The sequence below is a fragment of the Pristis pectinata genome, chromosome 11 (assembly GCF_009764475.1).
Source record: "Pristis pectinata isolate sPriPec2 chromosome 11, sPriPec2.1.pri, whole genome shotgun sequence".
Classification (NCBI taxonomy): domain Eukaryota; kingdom Metazoa; phylum Chordata; class Chondrichthyes; order Rhinopristiformes; family Pristidae; genus Pristis; species Pristis pectinata.
In genome coordinates, this window is record NC_067415.1 from 1,058,334 (window position 1) to 1,075,590 (window position 17,257).

The 17,257-nt window shown below is 51.7% G+C and overlaps 1 long non-coding RNA gene across 2 annotated transcripts; it reads right to left on the bottom strand.

Annotated features, from left to right (window-relative positions):
• Window positions 1-14: 14 nt before the first annotated feature.
• LOC127576093 (uncharacterized) lies at window positions 15-14,267 on the bottom strand. 2 transcript variants are annotated; one of them, XR_007957167.1, is made up of 3 exons: window positions 14,251-14,267; window positions 13,595-13,737; window positions 15-213 (listed from the first exon to the last, which is right to left on the bottom strand). It is a non-coding gene; the product is annotated as an uncharacterized LOC127576093 (long non-coding RNA). The 2 variants fall into 2 exon arrangements; XR_007957168.1 differs by lacking the exon at window positions 15-213 and adding an exon at window positions 10,685-10,763.
• Window positions 14,268-17,257: the final 2,990 nt, after the last annotated feature.

Consider the following 17,257-nt stretch of genomic DNA (forward strand, 5'->3'; position numbering starts at 1 on the left):
CCCACAGCACCACCCTCCCGCTGCTGCAGGATCAGCCGCCGGCCTGCTCGCAACAGCCCAGCGCTCCTTCGTGCTCCTCGGTGCTGCTCGACCTGAGCTCCTCAAGTCTCCGGTGGGCCTCCTGGAGCTGAGACAAGAGGCCGGCGTGTCCCTCCGTCAGTGGGCTGTTGGGGGCCGGCTGGTGCTCAGACATGGTGGATGGGCCCCGCTCCCCTGCGCAGGAAACATCAACAGCGTCTCAATGACCCTTTGGCAGGAGAACCATTCACCGCGTGACCCTCAGCGACCAGGACCCCTCCTCCCACCCCCTCCTCTTGTAAGGACGCCACACCTTTCAACCCACCGCAGAGAGTTTAAAGTAGGATTGTTGGGGGGTGGGATCCGTACTGGGGAGACTGGGGAAGAGGTGTTTGTCTCTCAAATAGAGGAGGCGAGGATTAAGTTCCATAGGCGGGTGATGGAGAAGGGACGTGTTCAGACAGGCTTGAGATGTGTCTATTTTAACGCAAGGAGTGTTGTGAACAAGGCGGATGAGCTTAGAGCTTGGATCGATACTTGGTGCTATGATGTGGTGGCCATTATGGAGACTTGGATGGCTGATTCAAGTGCCGGGTTTTAGATGTTTCAGGAAGGACAGGGAGGGAGACGAGAGGTGGGGGAGCGGCACTGTTGATCAGAGAGTGTGTCACAGCTGCAGAAAAGGTGGACGTTGTGGAGGGACTGTCTACAGAGTCTGGGTGGAAGTTAGGAACAGGAAGGGGTCGATAATGGTGCTGGGTGTTTTTTATAGGCTGCCCAATAGTGACAGGGTTATTGAGGAGCAGATAGGGAAGCACATCCTGGAAAGGTGTGAGAATAACAGAGTTGTGATGGGGGATTTTAATTTCCCAAACATCGATTGGCATCTCCAGACAGTGAGGGGTTAAGATGGGGTGGAGTTTGTTAGGTGTGTTCAGGAAGGGTTCTTGAGACAGTATGTAGATAGACCTACAAGAGGAGAGGCTGTGCTTGATTTGATGTTGGGTAATGAACCTGGTCAGGTGTCAGATCTCTCAGTGGGTGAACATTTTGGTGATAGTGATCATAATTCTATCTCCTTTACGTTAGCACTGGAGAGGGATAGGAACAGACAGACTAGAAAGGTGTTTACTTGGAGTAAAGGGAATTATGAGGCTGTCAGGCAGGAAACTGGAAGATTAAATTGGGAACAGATGTTCTCAGGGAAAAGTACGGAAGACGTGGCAAATATTCAGGGGATATTTGTGTGGAGCTCTGAACAGACACGTTCCGATGAGATGGGAGTCATGATAGGATACAGGAACCGTGGTGTACGAAGGCTATAATAAATCTAGTCAAAAGGAAAAGAAAAGCATACTAAAGCTACAGAGAGCTAGGTAATGTTAGAGATCTGGAGGAGTACAAGGCTAAAAGGAAGGAACTTGAAGAGATTAGGAGAGCCAGAAGGAGGCATGAGAAGGCCTTGGCAGGCAGGATTAAGGAAAACTCCAAGGCATTCTACAAGTATGTGAAGAGTAAGAGGATGAGACGCGAAAGAATAGGGCCTATCAAGTGCAGCAGCGGGGAAGTGTGTATGGATGCAGAAAAAATAGTGGAGGTACTTAATGAATACTTTACGTCAGTATTCACCACGTGAAAAGATCTGGGGGATTGTAGTGGGGACTTGCAGCGGACTGAAAAGCTTGAGCATGTAGATATTAGAAAAGAGGAGGTGCTGAAACTTTCAGAAAGCATCAAGTTGGATAAGTTGCTGGGACCGGATGAGATGTACCCCAGGTTACTGTGGGAGGCGAGGGAGGAGATTGCGGAACCTCTGATGATGATGTTTGTGTCGTCCATGGAGACGGGAGAGGTCAGGGGTAAGTTTTTTACTCAGAGGGTGGTGAGTGCGGGGAATGGGCTGCCGGCAACGGTGGTGGAGGTGGATATGATAGGGTCTTTGAAGAGACTGTTAGATAGGTACATGGAGCTGAGAAAAATAGAGGGCTATGGGTAAGCCTAGTAATTTCTAGGGTAGGGACATGTTCGGCACAGCTTTGTGGGCCGAGGGGCCTGAATTGTGCTGTAGTTGATCTATGTTGAATCTGATACCCGGACGAGACTGTCCACTCCAGGGCATCAGAGAGGTCCTCAGCTTTCAGGACAGGCTGTCGTTGTGTTGAGTCTGATGGAGCCCGAGCTGACATCCCCTCCATTTCCTGCACCTCTGCTCTCACCTCACCTCCCTCCACACAGAACAGGGACAGAAGATAAAACAGTCCAGCACTGGACAGGTCATGCGGCCCACCATGTTGTGCCGATCTTGATGATGATTTACACAAATGTCCCCCTGTGTATCATCCACATCGCTCCATTCCCTTCATATTCACGGGTCTATCTAAAAGCCTCGTAAACTCCACTACTGCCCCTGGTAACCTATTCCAGGCACCTACCACTCTCTGTGTAAAAAAACTTGCCCCTCACGTCGCCTTTAAACTTCCCCCCTCTAACTTTAAAAGCAAGTCCTCTGGTGTTGACATTTCTACCCTGGGGAAAAGACACCAACTGTCCGCCCTATCTGTGCCTCATAATTTTAAAAACCTCTATCAGCCTTCCCTCAGCCTTCGACACTCTAGGGAGAACAACACAAGTTTGTCCAACTTCTCCTTATAATTAATACTCTCTAATCCAGGCAGCATCCTGAACCTCTTCTGCACCCTCCCCACAGTCTCACATCCTTCCTGTAATGGGGTGACCAGAACTGCACACAATGCTCCAGGTGCAGTCTGACTAATGTTTTACGTGGCTGCAACACAACTTCCTTACTGTTATTTTTTTAAATTTTATTTACAGCATGGTAACAGGCCCTTCCGGCCCAATGAGTCTGCACCACTCATTTTAAACCCAAATTAACCTACCCGTACGTCTTTGCAATGTAGGAAGAAACCAGAGCACCCGGAGGAAACCCACACAGACACGGGAGAATGTACAAACTCCTTACAGACAGCGACGGGAATCGAACCCCGATCACAAGCATGCCATACACCTTCTTTACCACCTTGTCCACATGAGTAGCCACTTCCAGTGAACCATGGACCTGGACCCCAAGATCCCTCTGTACTTCAATGCTATTAAGAGGTCTACCATTCACTGTACACATTCTCCTTTCATCTGACCTCCCAAAGTGCAACACCTCACACTTGCCCAGATTAAACTCCATCTGCCACTTCTCTGCCCATATCTGTAACTGATCTATATCCTGCTGTATTCTTTGATGGTCCTTTACACTGTCCACAACCCCACCGATCTTGGTGTCATCTGCAAACTTGCTCATCCACCCATCTACATTTTCATCCACATCATTGATATATGTCACCAACAACAGAGGTCCCAGCATCAATCCCTGTGGAACACCACCGGTCATGGACCTCCAGCCAGAATAACAGCCTTCCACCCTTCTCTCTGTCATCTATGGGCAGCCAGTTCTGAATCCAAACTTGCAATTCACCCTGGATCCCGTGCATCTTTATCTTCTCAATCAACCTACTGTGAGGGACCTTATCAGATGCCTTACTGAAGTCTGTGTAGAAAACATCCACTGTCTTACCCTCATCGAGCACTTTTGTCACCTCCTCAAAAAACTCAATCAAGTTTGTAAGACATTACCTGCCCCGCACAAAGCCATGCTGACTGTCCCTGAGCAGACCGTGCCCTTCCAAATGTGCATAAATCCTATCCCTCAGTATCCTCTCCAATAGCTTCCCTACCACTGACGTGAGGTTCACTGGCTTATAATTTCCTGGATTATCCCTATTTCCCTTCTTGAACAAAGGCACAACATTTGCTACTCTCCAATCCTCTGGGACCTCACCTGTTGCTAGTGAGGACACAAAGATCTTTGTCAAAGCCCCAGCAATCTCCTCACTTGCTTCTTTCAGTATTCTGGGATATACGTATGCCATGAGTCCCTGGGGATCTATCCACCTTAATGCTTTTCAGAAGACCCAGCACTACCTCCTGCTCAATCTCAAAATGTCCCAGCACATCAGCATGCCCCACTCTGCCTTCACTATCCCCCAAATCCTTCTCCTCAGTAAATACCAACACAAAGTACTCATTTGGTACCTCAGCCACTTGCTCTGACTCCAAGCACAAATTCCCTCCTTTAACCTTGAGCAGACCTACCCTCTCCCTAGTTATCCTTTTCCTTAATGTAAGTAGAAAAGGCCTTGGGATTCTCCTTGACCCTGCTCTCCAAAGACATTTTGTGGCCCCTTCTGACATTCCTGATTGTCTGCTTGGGCACTTCCCAGCTGTCTTTATATTTCACAAGGGCCCAGTCTGACTTCAGCTTCCTAAACCTTATGGATGCTTCCTTTTTTTCCCTAAGTTTAGGACCTCTTGGGTCATCCAAGGTTCCCTGACCTTACCATCCTTGTCCTTACCAGGACGTGCCGATCCTGAACTCTGCTCAGCTGGTCTTTAAATAACTCCCACACGTCAGAAGTAGACTTGTCCCACAGCAGCTGCTCCCAGTCAGTGCCCCTTAGCTCTTGTCTTATCCTGTCCTAATTTTCCCTCCCCCAATTTAGTACCTCCCCACAAGATCCAATTTTATCCTTGCTCATTACTAACTGAAAACACAATGAGTTGTGGTCACTATTCCCAAAATGTTCCCCTACCACCAGGACTGTCACCCGGCCTGGCTCATTTCCAAAATCCAGGTCCAGTATGTTCTTGCCTTGAGTTGGACTCTCCACAGACTGTTTCAAGAACCCCTCTTGGATGCACTAAGAAATCCCGCCCCATCTAAGCCTCCTTTATTCAGGAAGTTCCAATCAGTACCGGGGAAGTTAAAGTCCCACTAGGACAAACATAACACAGAATATTACAGCACAGTACAGGGCCTTTGGCATGTGATGTTGTGCCGACCTTTTAACTTGTTCTAATATCTATCTAACCCTTCCTTCCCACATACCCCTCCATTTTTCCATCATCCATGTGCTGATCTAAGAGACTCTTAAATGTCCCGATTGTATCTGCTCCCACAACCTCTGTCGGCAGTGCGTTCCATGCACCCACCACTCTCTGTGTAAAAAAACTTACCTCTGACATCCCCCTTATACCTTCCTCCAATCACCTTAAAATTATGTCCCCTCGTGTTAACCATTGTGGCCCTGGGAAAAAGTCTCTGACTGTCCACTCGATCTATGCCTCTTATCATCTTGTACACATCTATCAAGTCACCTCTCATCCTCCTCCTCTCCAAAGAGAAAAGCCCTAGCTCACTCAAACTATCCTCATAAGACAAGCTCTCCAATCCAGGCAGCATCCTGGTAAATCTCCTCTGCACCCTCTCTAAAGCTTCCACATCCTTCCTATAATGAGGCAACCAGAAACATAGAAACATAGAAAAACTACAGCAAAATTCAGGCCCTTTGGTCCACAAAGCTGTGCTGAACATGTCCCTGCCCTAGAAATTACTAGGCTTACCCATAACCCTCTATTTTATTCAGCTCCATGTACCTATCTAACAGTCTCTTGAAAGACCCTATCGTATCCGCCTCCACCACCGTTGCCGGCAGCCCATTCCACACACTCACCACTCTCTGAGTAAAAAACTTACCCCTGACATCTCCTCTGTACCTACGCCCCAGCACCTTAAACCTATGTCCTCTTGTGGTCACCATTTCAGCCCTGGGGAAATGCCTCTGACTATCTACCCGATCAATACCTCTCATCATCTTATACACCTCTATCAGGTCCCCCCTCATCCTCCGTCTCTCCAAGGAGAAAAGGCCGAGTTCCCTCAACCTGCTTTCATAAGGCATGCTCCGCATTCCAGGCAGCATCCTTGTAAATCTCCTCTGCACCCTCTCTATGGCTTCCACATCCTTGCTGTAGTGAGGCGACCAGAACTGAACACAATACTCCAAGTCTGGTCTGACCAGAGTTCTATAAAGCTGCAACATTACCTCATGGCTCCTGAACTCAATCCCCTGACTAATGAAGGCCAGCGTAGGTTCAGGTCCTTAATCAGGTCCTTAATGAATACTTTGCTTCAGTATTCACTAGTGAGAGAGACCTTGACATTGGTGAGGATGGCGTACGACAGACTGATACACCAGGGCATGTCGATGTGAAGAAAGAGGGTGTGCTGGAACTTTTGAAAAACATAAGGATGGATAAGTCACCGGGACCGGACGGGATATATCCAGGGTTATTATGGGAAGCGAGGGAAGAGATTGCTGTGCATTTGGTGACGATCTTTGCGTCCTCACTGGCCACAGAAGTTGTACTGGATGACTGGAGGGTTTTTCAAAAGTTCCAGCACTCCTCCTTAGCATCAACATGTTCGAGCTTATCAGCCTGTCTTACACTGTCCTCACAAACGTCAAGGTCTCTCTCACAGGTGAATACTGAAGCAAAGTATTCGTTAATGACCTCCCCTACCTCCTCCAACTCTAGGCACCTGTTTCCTCCTCTATCCTTAATCAGTCCAACCTCATACATACGTGTAGAACGCCTTGGGGTTTTCCTTGATCCTACTCACCAAGGCCTTCTCATGCCCCCTTCTAGCTCTCCTGTCCATTCTTAAGCCCCCTCCTAGTTACCTTGTAACTATCTAGAGCCCTGTCTGATCCTTGCTTCCTAAATCTTAAGTAAGCTTCTTTCTTCCTCTTCACCAGATATTCCACATCTCTTGTCAACCGCGGTTCCCTCAGCCTACCATCCTTCTCCTGTCTCAATGGGACAAACCTATCCAGAACCCACTGCAAGTGATCTCTAAACAACCCCCACATTTCCATTGTGCATTTACATGTAAACATAGAAAACCTACAGCACAATTAAGGCCCTTCGGCCCACAAAGCTTTGCCAAACATGTCCTTACCCTAGAAATTACTAGGCTTACCCATAGCCCTCTATTTTCCTCAGTTCCACATACCCATCCAACAGTTTCTTAGAAGACCCTATCGTATCCGCCTCCACCACCGTTGCTGGCAGCTCATTCCACACACTCACCACTCTCTGAGTAAAAAAACTTACCTCTGACATCTCTTTACCTACTCCCCAGCAACTTAAACCTGTGTCCTCTTGTGGCAACCATTTCAGCCCTGGGGAAAAGCCTCTGACTATCTACCCAACCAATGCCTCTCATCATCTTATACACCTCTATCAGGTCCCCCCTCGTCCTCCATCACTCCAAGGAGAAAAGGACGAGTTCCCTCAACCTGCTTTCATAAGGCATGCTCTGCATCCCAGGCAGCATCCTTGTAAATCTCTGCACCCTTTCTATGGCTTCCACATCCTTCCTGTAGTGAGGTGACCAGAACTGAGTACAGTACTCCCAAGTGAGGTCTGACCAGAGACCTATATGGCTGCAACAATACCTCTCGGCTCCTAAATTCAATTCCCCGATTGATGAAGGACAATACACCATATGCCTTCTTAACCACAGAGTCAACCTGCGCAGCTGCTTTGAGTGTCCTATGGACTCGGACCCCAAGATCCCTCTGATCATCCACACTGCCAAGAGTCCTACCATTAATACTATAATCTGCCATCATATTTGACCTAACAAAATGAACCACTTCACACTTATCTGGGTTGAACTGCATCTGCCACTTCTCAGCCCAGCTTTTCATCCTATCTATGTCCTGCTGTAACCTCTGACAGCCCTCCAAACCATCCTTAACCTTTGTGTCATCCGCAAACTTACTAACCCATCCCTCCACTTCCTCATCCAGGTCATTTATAAAAATCACAAAGAGTAAGGGTCCCAGTACAGACCCTGAGGTACACCACTGGTCACCAATCTCCATGCAGAATACGACCCTTCAACAACCACTCTTTGTCTTCTGTGGGCCAGCCAGTTCTGGATCCACACTGCAATGTCCCCTTGGATCCCATGCCTCCTTACTTTCTCCCTAAGCCTTGCATGGACTACCTTATCAAACGCCTTGCTGAAACCCATATACGCTACATCTACTCTCCCTTCATCGATGTGTTTAGTCACATCCTCAAAAAATTCAATCAGGCTCATAAGGCAGGACCTGCCCTTGACAAAGCCATGCTGACTCTAAGTTTCCCCAAGTACATCTGCTCCCAATTTACACTCCCAAGTTCCTGTCTAATAGCATCATAATTCCCCCTCCCCCAGTTAAATACTTTCCCGTACCGTCTGCTCCTATCTCTCTCCAAGGCAAGGGTAAAGGTCAGGGAGTTGTGGTCACTGTCTCCGAAATGCTCTCCCACCGAGAGATCTGACACCTGATCAGGCTCATTGCCTTGTACCAGATCCAGAATGGCCTCTCCTCTAGTCGGCCTGTCCTCATAATGTGTCAGGAATCCTTCCTGGACACTCCTAACAAATTCCGCGCTATCCAAACCCTTTGCATTAAGGAGGTGCCAGTCAATATTAGGGAAGTTGAAATCACCCATGACAACCACCCTGTTATTTTTGCACCTTTCCAAAATCAGCCTCCCGATCTGCTCCTCATTGTCTCTGCTGCTATTGGGGGGTCTGTAGAATACTCCCAATAAAGTGATGGCTCCCTTCCTGTTTCTGACCTCCACCCACAGACTCAGTGGACGATCCTTCCAGGACGTCCTCCCTTTCTACAGCTGTGACACTGTCCCTGATCAGCAAAGTCGCTCCCCCACCTCTTTTACCTCAGCCCCTGTCCCTTTTGAAACATCTAAACCCCGGAATATCCAGCAGCCATTCCTGCCCTTGCGACAGCCAAGTCTCTGTAATGGCCACCACGTCATATAGTTCCACGTATTTACCCACGCTCTAAGTTCATCAGCCTTGTTCCTGATACTTCTCGCATTAAAGGAGACACACTTCAGCCCATTCAACTGACTGCAATTTTGCCCTTTCAAATGCCTCTCCTTCCTCACAGTCTCTCTACACTCTGCATCTACTTGTGCACTAAATGCACCATCCTCTGACCTATCACTCTGGTGCCCATCCCCCTGCCAAACTAGTTTAAACCCTCCCCAACAGCTCTAGCAAACCTGCCCGCAAGGATAGTGGTCCCCCTCCAGTTCAGGTGTAACCCATCCCTTTTGTACAGGTCGTACCTTCCCCAGAAGAGATCCCAATGATACACAAATCTGAAACCCTGCCCTTTGCACCAACTCCTCAGCCACACATTCATCTGCCAACTCAACCTATTCTTACCCTCACTGACACGTGGCACAGGCAGCAATCCAGAGATTACTGCCCTTGAGGTCCTGCTTTTCAGCTTCCTACCTAGTTCCCCATATTCACTTTTCAGGACCTCAACCTTTTTCCTACCTACGTCGTTGTACCAATATGTACCATGACTTCTGGCTGCTCACCCTCCCCCTTCAGAATGCTGTGGACCCGATCCGAGACGTCCCTGACCCTGGCATGAGGGAGGCAACATACCATCCGGGAGTCCCTTTCACATCCACAGAATCTCCTGTCTGTTCCCTTTACTATGGAATCCCCTGTCACTACCGCTCTCCTCTTCTTCCCCCCTTCCCTTCTGAGCCATGGAGCCAGATTCAGTGCCAGCGACCTGACAGCTACAGCCTTCCCCTGGTGGTACACCCCCCCATCAGTATTCTTGAGGGGAGTGGCCACAGGGGTACCCTGCACTACCTGCCTACTTCCTTCCCCTCTCCTGACAGTCACCCAGCTACCTGCCTCCTGCAGCTTCGGTCTGGCTCCCTCCCTGTAGCTTTTATCCACCTCCTCATTCTCCCATAGGAGCTGAAGATCATCCAGCTGCAGCTCCAGTTCCCTACCACCAGCCACACATTCCCCTCCGCACCTCCTCCTGCTTTCACAGGAACCACTCCTTCCGTGACTCCCTGATTCACTCATCCTTCCCCTGGTACTCTCCCTTGTAACTGTAGGAGGTGTAACGTCTGTCCCTTGCCACCATCCAGGGACACAAACAGCCCTTCCAGGTGAGGCAGGTGTTCACCTCAACATCTCCCAACTGCTCTGCTGCATCTGCTCCCCATGTGGCCCTTCTACACAGGAGCCCAAACACAGCTGCCGGAATCTGGACCTAAAGACCACTCTGCCGGCCACCTGCCCTCTGCCCACAGTGGCCATCTCGAGCTCCTGGTTCATGCCATTTCAGCTCCCCCCAGCCCCACACTGACCTGTCTGTCCTCGGCCTTCTCCCCTGCCAGGGTGAGGCCCAACGTAATTCAGAGGAACAGCACTTCATGTTCTGCCTGGGTAATCTACAACCCAATGGTGTGAACACTGCAGTTTCTGACTTCATGTAACCCCACACTCCTTCCTCCTCTGATCCACACAGGTTCTCTCACCGCCAGTTTTTCCAACCTCCCCACACCACCCCTATCACCCAGATACATCCCACTCCCCCACCTGGCCCCATCCGTCCATCACTCCCCGACACCCATTGCCTGCCCCACCTCTCTACCCATTACACTCTCGGTCCTGATGAAGGGTCTCGACCATCCCTCTCCCCCTACGGATGCTGCCTGACCCACCGAGTTCCTCCAGCAGTTTGTCTTTAGTTCCAGATTCAGGCAGCTGCAGTCTGGAGTCTCCACCCGAGCGCTGGGTGTCCGAGTCCACTGCCCACAGTTCCACAGCGACTGGGGCCAATACACAGTGGAGGCTGGCCGGTGTGGAAAGCGGCAGCATGGTGGGTTCACTCTCAGTGCCGTGCCTGTTGTAGACAGCTCCTGCTCCAGTACACCCAGGCCTGAGGCAATGAGGTACAGAACAGGTTGTACCAACTGATTCTCACCTGAAACACAAGAACCCAACGCAAAGCAAACCCTCCAACACAGATAGTTTCATTGTTGTTGCAAATTCTTGTCATAGTTTCCCCATCAAACAATGAAATGACTATGGGCGATCTCAGGTAACTGAAACCAGAGCTGGCCTCGTGTGGCCTGAGATTAAATTTAAATGAGAGTTTTGTTTGCTGCTGGCAGGTGAGAGGGAGCTTGGAATGAACTGGAAGAGAGACAGTGATGAACTGTGGACACACTCACTAAAACCATGCAGGGCATAGACAGGGCGAATGCACTCAGTCTTTTCCCCAGGGTAGGGGAGTCAAAAACCAGAGAGCATAGGTTTAAGGGGACCTGAGGGGCAACCTTTTCATACAGAGGCTGGTGGGTGTGTGGAACAAGCTGCAGGGGAAGGGGTAGGGGTGGGGACAGTTCCAACGTTTGAAAGACATTTGGACAGGTCCATGGATGGGAAGGTTTGGAGGGACCTGGGATGAGCTCAGGTAGGCACCTTGGTCAGCATGGATGAGTTGGGCCGAAGGGCCTGTTTCCGTGCACTGTAACTCTGTGAGAACAGACGGGATAGTTTTCTACAGACGGGAGGAATTACGTGACAGTGTTTTTATTTCGGACATGCAGCATCTGCAGTTTTTTACTTTCATCTCTCCCGTTTTATTGAACAGTTTTCTACTCACTGTGCACAACCTCGTCTGCAGCTGACAAGACCCTTGTACAGGTTTATAGGGCACAGAACACAGAAGGTGGAACACAGAACAGTACAGCACAGGAACAGGCCCTTCGGCCCACTATGTTGTGCTGAACTAATTAAGCTAATGACACCTAATCCCTTCTGCCTGCACAATTCCCTCCATTCTCTGCACATCCATGTGCCTAACTAAGAGCCTCTTAAACCCCTCTATCGTATCTGCCTCCACCCCCACCCCTGGCAGCACATTCCAGGCACCCACCGCTCTCTGTGTAAAAAAACCTGCCATGCACATCTCCTTTGAACTTACCCCTTCTCACCTTAAATGCACACCCTCTGGTATTAGACATTTCGACCCTGGAAAAATATACTGGCTGTCTGCTCTATCTATGCCTCGCATAATTTTTAAGACCTCTACCAGGTCTCCCCTCAGCCTCTGCCGCTCCAGAGAAAACAACCCAAGTTTGTCCAACCTCTCCTTATAGCTCATGCTCTCCAATCCAGGCAGCATCCTGATGAACCTCTTCTGCACCCTCTCCAAAGCCTCCACACCCTTCCTGTAATGGGGTGACCAGAACTGAATGCAATACTCCAGATGCGGCCTAACCAGAGCTTTATAAAGCGGCAACGTAACTTCTCGACTCTTGAACTCAATGGGCCAACTAATAAAGGCAAGCATGCCGTACGCCTTCTTTACCCCCCCTATTGACCTGTGCAGCCACTTTCAGGGAACTATGGACTTGGGCCCCGAGATCCCTCTGTTCATCAACACTGTTAAGGGTCCTGCCATTAACTGTGTGCTGTCTCTTTACATGAGATCTCCCAAGGTGCAACACCTAACCAACAGACCGCAATCAGTGAGGATAGGCAGCAATACCTCCGGCACGATTATTCTCAACACTGGTGCCCCACAAGGCTGCGTCCTCAGCCCTCTACTCTACTCCCTATACACTCATGACTGTGTGGCCAGATTCTGCTCTAACTCCATCTACAAGTTTGCAGATGATACCACTGTTGTAGGCCGTATCTCAAACAGCAATGAGTCAGAGTACGGGAAGCAGATAGAGAGCTTAGTGGAATGGTGTCATGACAACAACCTTTCCCTCAATGTCAACAAAACAAAAGAGCTGGTCATTGACTTCAGGAAAGGGGGCGGTGTACATGCACCTGTCTACATCAATGGTGCTGAGGTCGAGAGGGTTGAGAGCTTCAAGTTCCTGGGAGTGAACATCACCAACAGCCTGTCCTGGTCAAATCACATAGATACCACGGCCAAGGAAGCTCACCAGCGCCTCTACTTCCTCAGGAGGCTAAAGAAATTTGGTTTGTCCCCTTTGACTCTCACCAACTTTTACCGATGCACCATAGAAAACATCCTATCTGGACGTATCACGGCTTGGTACGGCAACTGCTCTGCCCGGGACCGCAAGAAACTGCAGAGAGTTGTGGACACAGACCAGCGCATCATGGACACCAGCCTCCCCTCCTTGGACTCTGTCTTTACCTCTGGCTGTCTTGATGAAGCAGCCAGAAGAATCAAAGACCCCACCCACCTGGGACATCCTCTCTTCTCTCCTCTTCCATTGAGGGCACGTACCACCAGCCTGAGGGCACGTACCACCAGACTTAAGGACAGCTTCTACCCCACTGTGATAAGACTATTGAACAGTTCCTTTATACAATGAGATGGACTATGACCTCACGATCACCTTGTTGTGACCTTGCACCTTATTGCACTGCACTTTCTCTGTAGCTGTGACACTTTACTCTGTACTGTTATTGTTTTCACCTGTACTACATCAATGCACTTTGTACTAACTCAATGTAACTGCACTGTGTAATGAATTGACCTGTACGATCAGTTTGCAAGACAAGTTTTTCACTGAACCTCGGTACAAGTGACAATAATAAACCAATACCAATACCTCACACTTGGCCAGTTTAAACTCCAAATTTCTCTGCCCATATCTGCAACTGATCGATATCCCGCTGTATCTTTTGGCAATCTTCTACACTACCCACCACACTTTGCGTTATATGCAAATAACCCCCACCTTTCTATCCTGTATCGTCAGATGGAGCAAGTGTTGGACTTCAGACCTTCCTATTCATTCCACCCCTTGACCTGCTCCTCACCTCTGTCCTGCAGGACACACACCGCCAGTCAAATTGTTTCAGCCTTATTACAGCGTGCAGCTCAATATTCTCAGATTTTTCGATGGTGCACGGTACCCGCTCCCTCTCCAACTCTGGCCCCTCTCTCTGAATATGGCCACGGGCTTCCTCAAAAAAGGGAACATACAGTGAAAGATCAACGTATATGTGGTAGCAGAGAGAAAAACTCAATTTGTGAGACAATCCATGTGTGTTTATGTGTGTATAAGTGTGTGTGTCAGTGTGAATGTGTGTATACCTGTGTTTCTGTCCATGTGTCAGTGTGTGTCTGCATGTACATGCATCAGTGTGAGTCAGTGAGTGTGTGTATATGTGTGAGTGTGTTCATGTGCCTGTGTGTGTACATGTGTCAGTGTGAGTGTGTGTACATGTGTCAGTGAGAGTGTACATGTGTCAGTGTGAGTGTACATGTGTCTGAGTGTGCATGTCAGTGTGAGTGTACATGTGTCAGTGTGAGTGTGTCAGTGTGAGTGTGTGTGTGTGTCAGTGTGAGTGTGAGTCGGTGTGAATGTGTCAGTGTGAGTGTCAGTGTGAGTGTGTGTGTGTCAGTGTGTGTGTCAGTGTGAGTGTGTGTCCCTGAGTCAGTACAGAACAGTGGGATTGTCCCGCCGGTTTACCTGTGCCACTGCCCCTGTCTGCTCTCCACAATGCCGACTGAGACGTTACAGAGGCTGAGGGCAGCATGTAGGGAGGCAGCAAACATGCCCAGACCTGTCCGAGCCGCCCAGTTCCCACAGCAACCGAGGAGCTTGTCCTCAGCACCGGACACAGCGTTGCCACGTGCGGGATATTCCAGCTCAGCTCCGCTGTGTTGGACCATTGCTTAGTTACGGAACAGACCGGTTTGCGTTAGCAGTGGTGACGTGTTTCGTTTGGATATTGAATTAACCACTTAATACCCAAACTAATCAGAGGGGTTACTGCGGATACCTGAGAAACTGCGGGAGCTGGGATATCGAACAACACAGGTCGAGCAGCGTCTGTGGGGGTCCTGATCCGGGACAATTCCTCCCACCCCCCCCCCCCCCCACCCACCCACCCCACAGACACTGCTCGACCCACTGAGTTCCTCCAGCAGTGGTCACTGGGTGGTCACTGGTCACTCAGCACACTCTCAGACTGGTCACCACCTGTTCATTCAGTGGTCACTGACAGTCACGGATGGTCACTGGTCACTCGGTGCTCACTCAGTGGTCATTGACTGATCACTGTCACTGACCAGTCACTCCATGGTTGCCGGTTACTGATTGGTCACTGGTCACCAACTGGTCACTAGTCTCCGACTGGTCACTGGTCACTAGTCACAGGTCCCCGACCGCCCGCTGGTCACCGGGCTGTGGTGACCATGGTCCCGTGGACGGGTGTCTCACCTCTTCTCCGGGACGCCCCCGTGGCCGGAGCGGGGCAGCGTCACAATGGGCAATGTGAGGTCAGGGCGAAGGCCGGAGCGGCGGCCGGCCGGTGCACAGCTCGCTCAGCGGGTCCGGGCGGCGGCGGAGGCGGCGACAGGGGATGAGAGAGATTCCCCGCACCCACCCGCCCGACTCGGCGGCTGGCCGACCCGACCCGACCCGAGCCCCGGAACTCAGCCCGGGACAGCATGAGTCAGGGTAGCGAGCGGCTGGAGCAGATCAACCGGCAGCAGGCGGACGATTACTGGGTGCTGGTCCGGCATGAGGTGAGCTCGGGGACAGCAGCGCCGGCCACTCGGCCCATCCCGCCCCTCCTCCCCCACCTCCCGAATGTGGTGATGGACCATTGGCTCCAGGCTCCCGGGTCTTTGCCTTGGCTTCACCTCCCCTCCCGTGTCGCTGCTCCCCAGGGACAAACCCCGGCAGCCCAGGGACTGTCGGGGGAAGACCCTGTCTCAGGGGGGAGGATGGGGCGGAGGAGGGGGGGGAGAGGGGGCCCGCGGGGGAGACTGGCCCAGGAGGGGTCCTGGGATCCGGGGCCGGGAGTTGGCTCGGTACCGGGCTGTGTGTGTGATATGCTGGGCAGTGGAGGTACCTCAGGGACCCCCAGAGTTGGTCAAACACACCGGGCGCTGGGTGACACGGGCGGCGGACGGTGAGGGTGGGGAGGGGGGGAGGGTCGGTCATCAGTGACACCAGTGGGGGAGCAGGAACCGACCCCCGGTCAGTGCGCACCTTGGGGTCAGTTACAGGGGGACCCACAGTTAACGGCCGGGCCCCGGGGACCGACCGCCACCCACGGCCCGGGGTCCATGAAATGGCAGCGGGGGGAGCGTAACACCACCCCTCACTGTAACCCCGACACCCCTTGACCCCTCACTGTAACCCCGACGCACCCCCCACCCCTCACTGTAACCCCGACACACATCTCCACCCCTCACTGTAACCCCGACACCCCCACCCCTCACTGTAACCCAAACACACCCCCCACCCCTCACTGTAACCCCGACACACACCCCCAACCCTCACTGTGACCCCGACACCCCCACCCCTCACTATAACCCCGACACCCCCACCCCTCACTGTAACCCAAACACACACACACCACCCCTCACTGTAACCCCGACACACACACCCAACCCTCACTGTGACCCCGACGCCCCCCAGCCCTCACTGTAACCCAAACACACACCCCCACCCCTCACTGTAACCCCGACGCCCCCCACCCTTCACTGTAGCCCCGACACACATCTCCACTCCTCACTGTGACCCCGACACCCCCACCCCTCACTGTGACACTCTGACCTACTGACCTCAGTTCACCCTGAAGTGTGGGACAGCTGCCCCCTCGCTCACTGCCTGTGGCCAGTGATCCTCCTCCGCAGGGGGAGGGATGCATCCGGGAGACACCCGAAAGAACAGAGGTGGATTCCCGGCTGTACCACCGCCGGATCCCTGCCGGGACTCCGCTCTGCGCTGCCCCGGTTCCCGCGGAGCTGTTGCCCCGGCCGCCCGTGTGTTCACCGGCCTCTCCTCGGCTGTCCTCCAGGTGTGCGCGTCCTACCTCGGGGTCCACGTGGTCCCCGTGCCCTACCTGGAGGATGCGGAGCGCTACGACCTGCTGAACGTGCTCCTGAAGAAGTCGGAGGACGTGCACTCGCGCCTCCTGCAGCGCAAGAGCTTCTTCCCCCTGGGGCCGCTGAAGGAAATCGTGGCCACCATCGACAGCAGGAACTTTGAGATGATGGAGCAGAGGGTCAAACACAAAACCAAATACACAGACGACTTTGACCACGAGGAGGTGGTCATCGATGAAGGGGTGTTAAAGTCCATCAAACTCATCGTCAAAAACGTCAACAAGGAGGTGTCACTGTTCTTCCTGAAACCCGAGGTGCTGAGGGTGTCAGGCTCCCTGCCCCGGGTCTACTCGGTCAGAAGTCTATACATCGTTTATGAAGTCTTCTACACGACCAACATCCAGCTGCTGGTGACGGACAGTAAACTGACCCAACAGTTCAAGTCCCAGAGCAGGACTCCCATCGGTTTTCTCTGCAGGAAGTTCAGGCTGGAGGCGAGTGGGCTGATCGGGGAGGAGTTGACCATGAGGAAGTCTCCGAGGAGAGCCAACTTTGTCAACTCCTCGTCCACCGTTCATCACGCGGTCGTTGGCCGCCACAACCAGGGCACAGGCGAGGCGCCGGGGGCTCCCGCA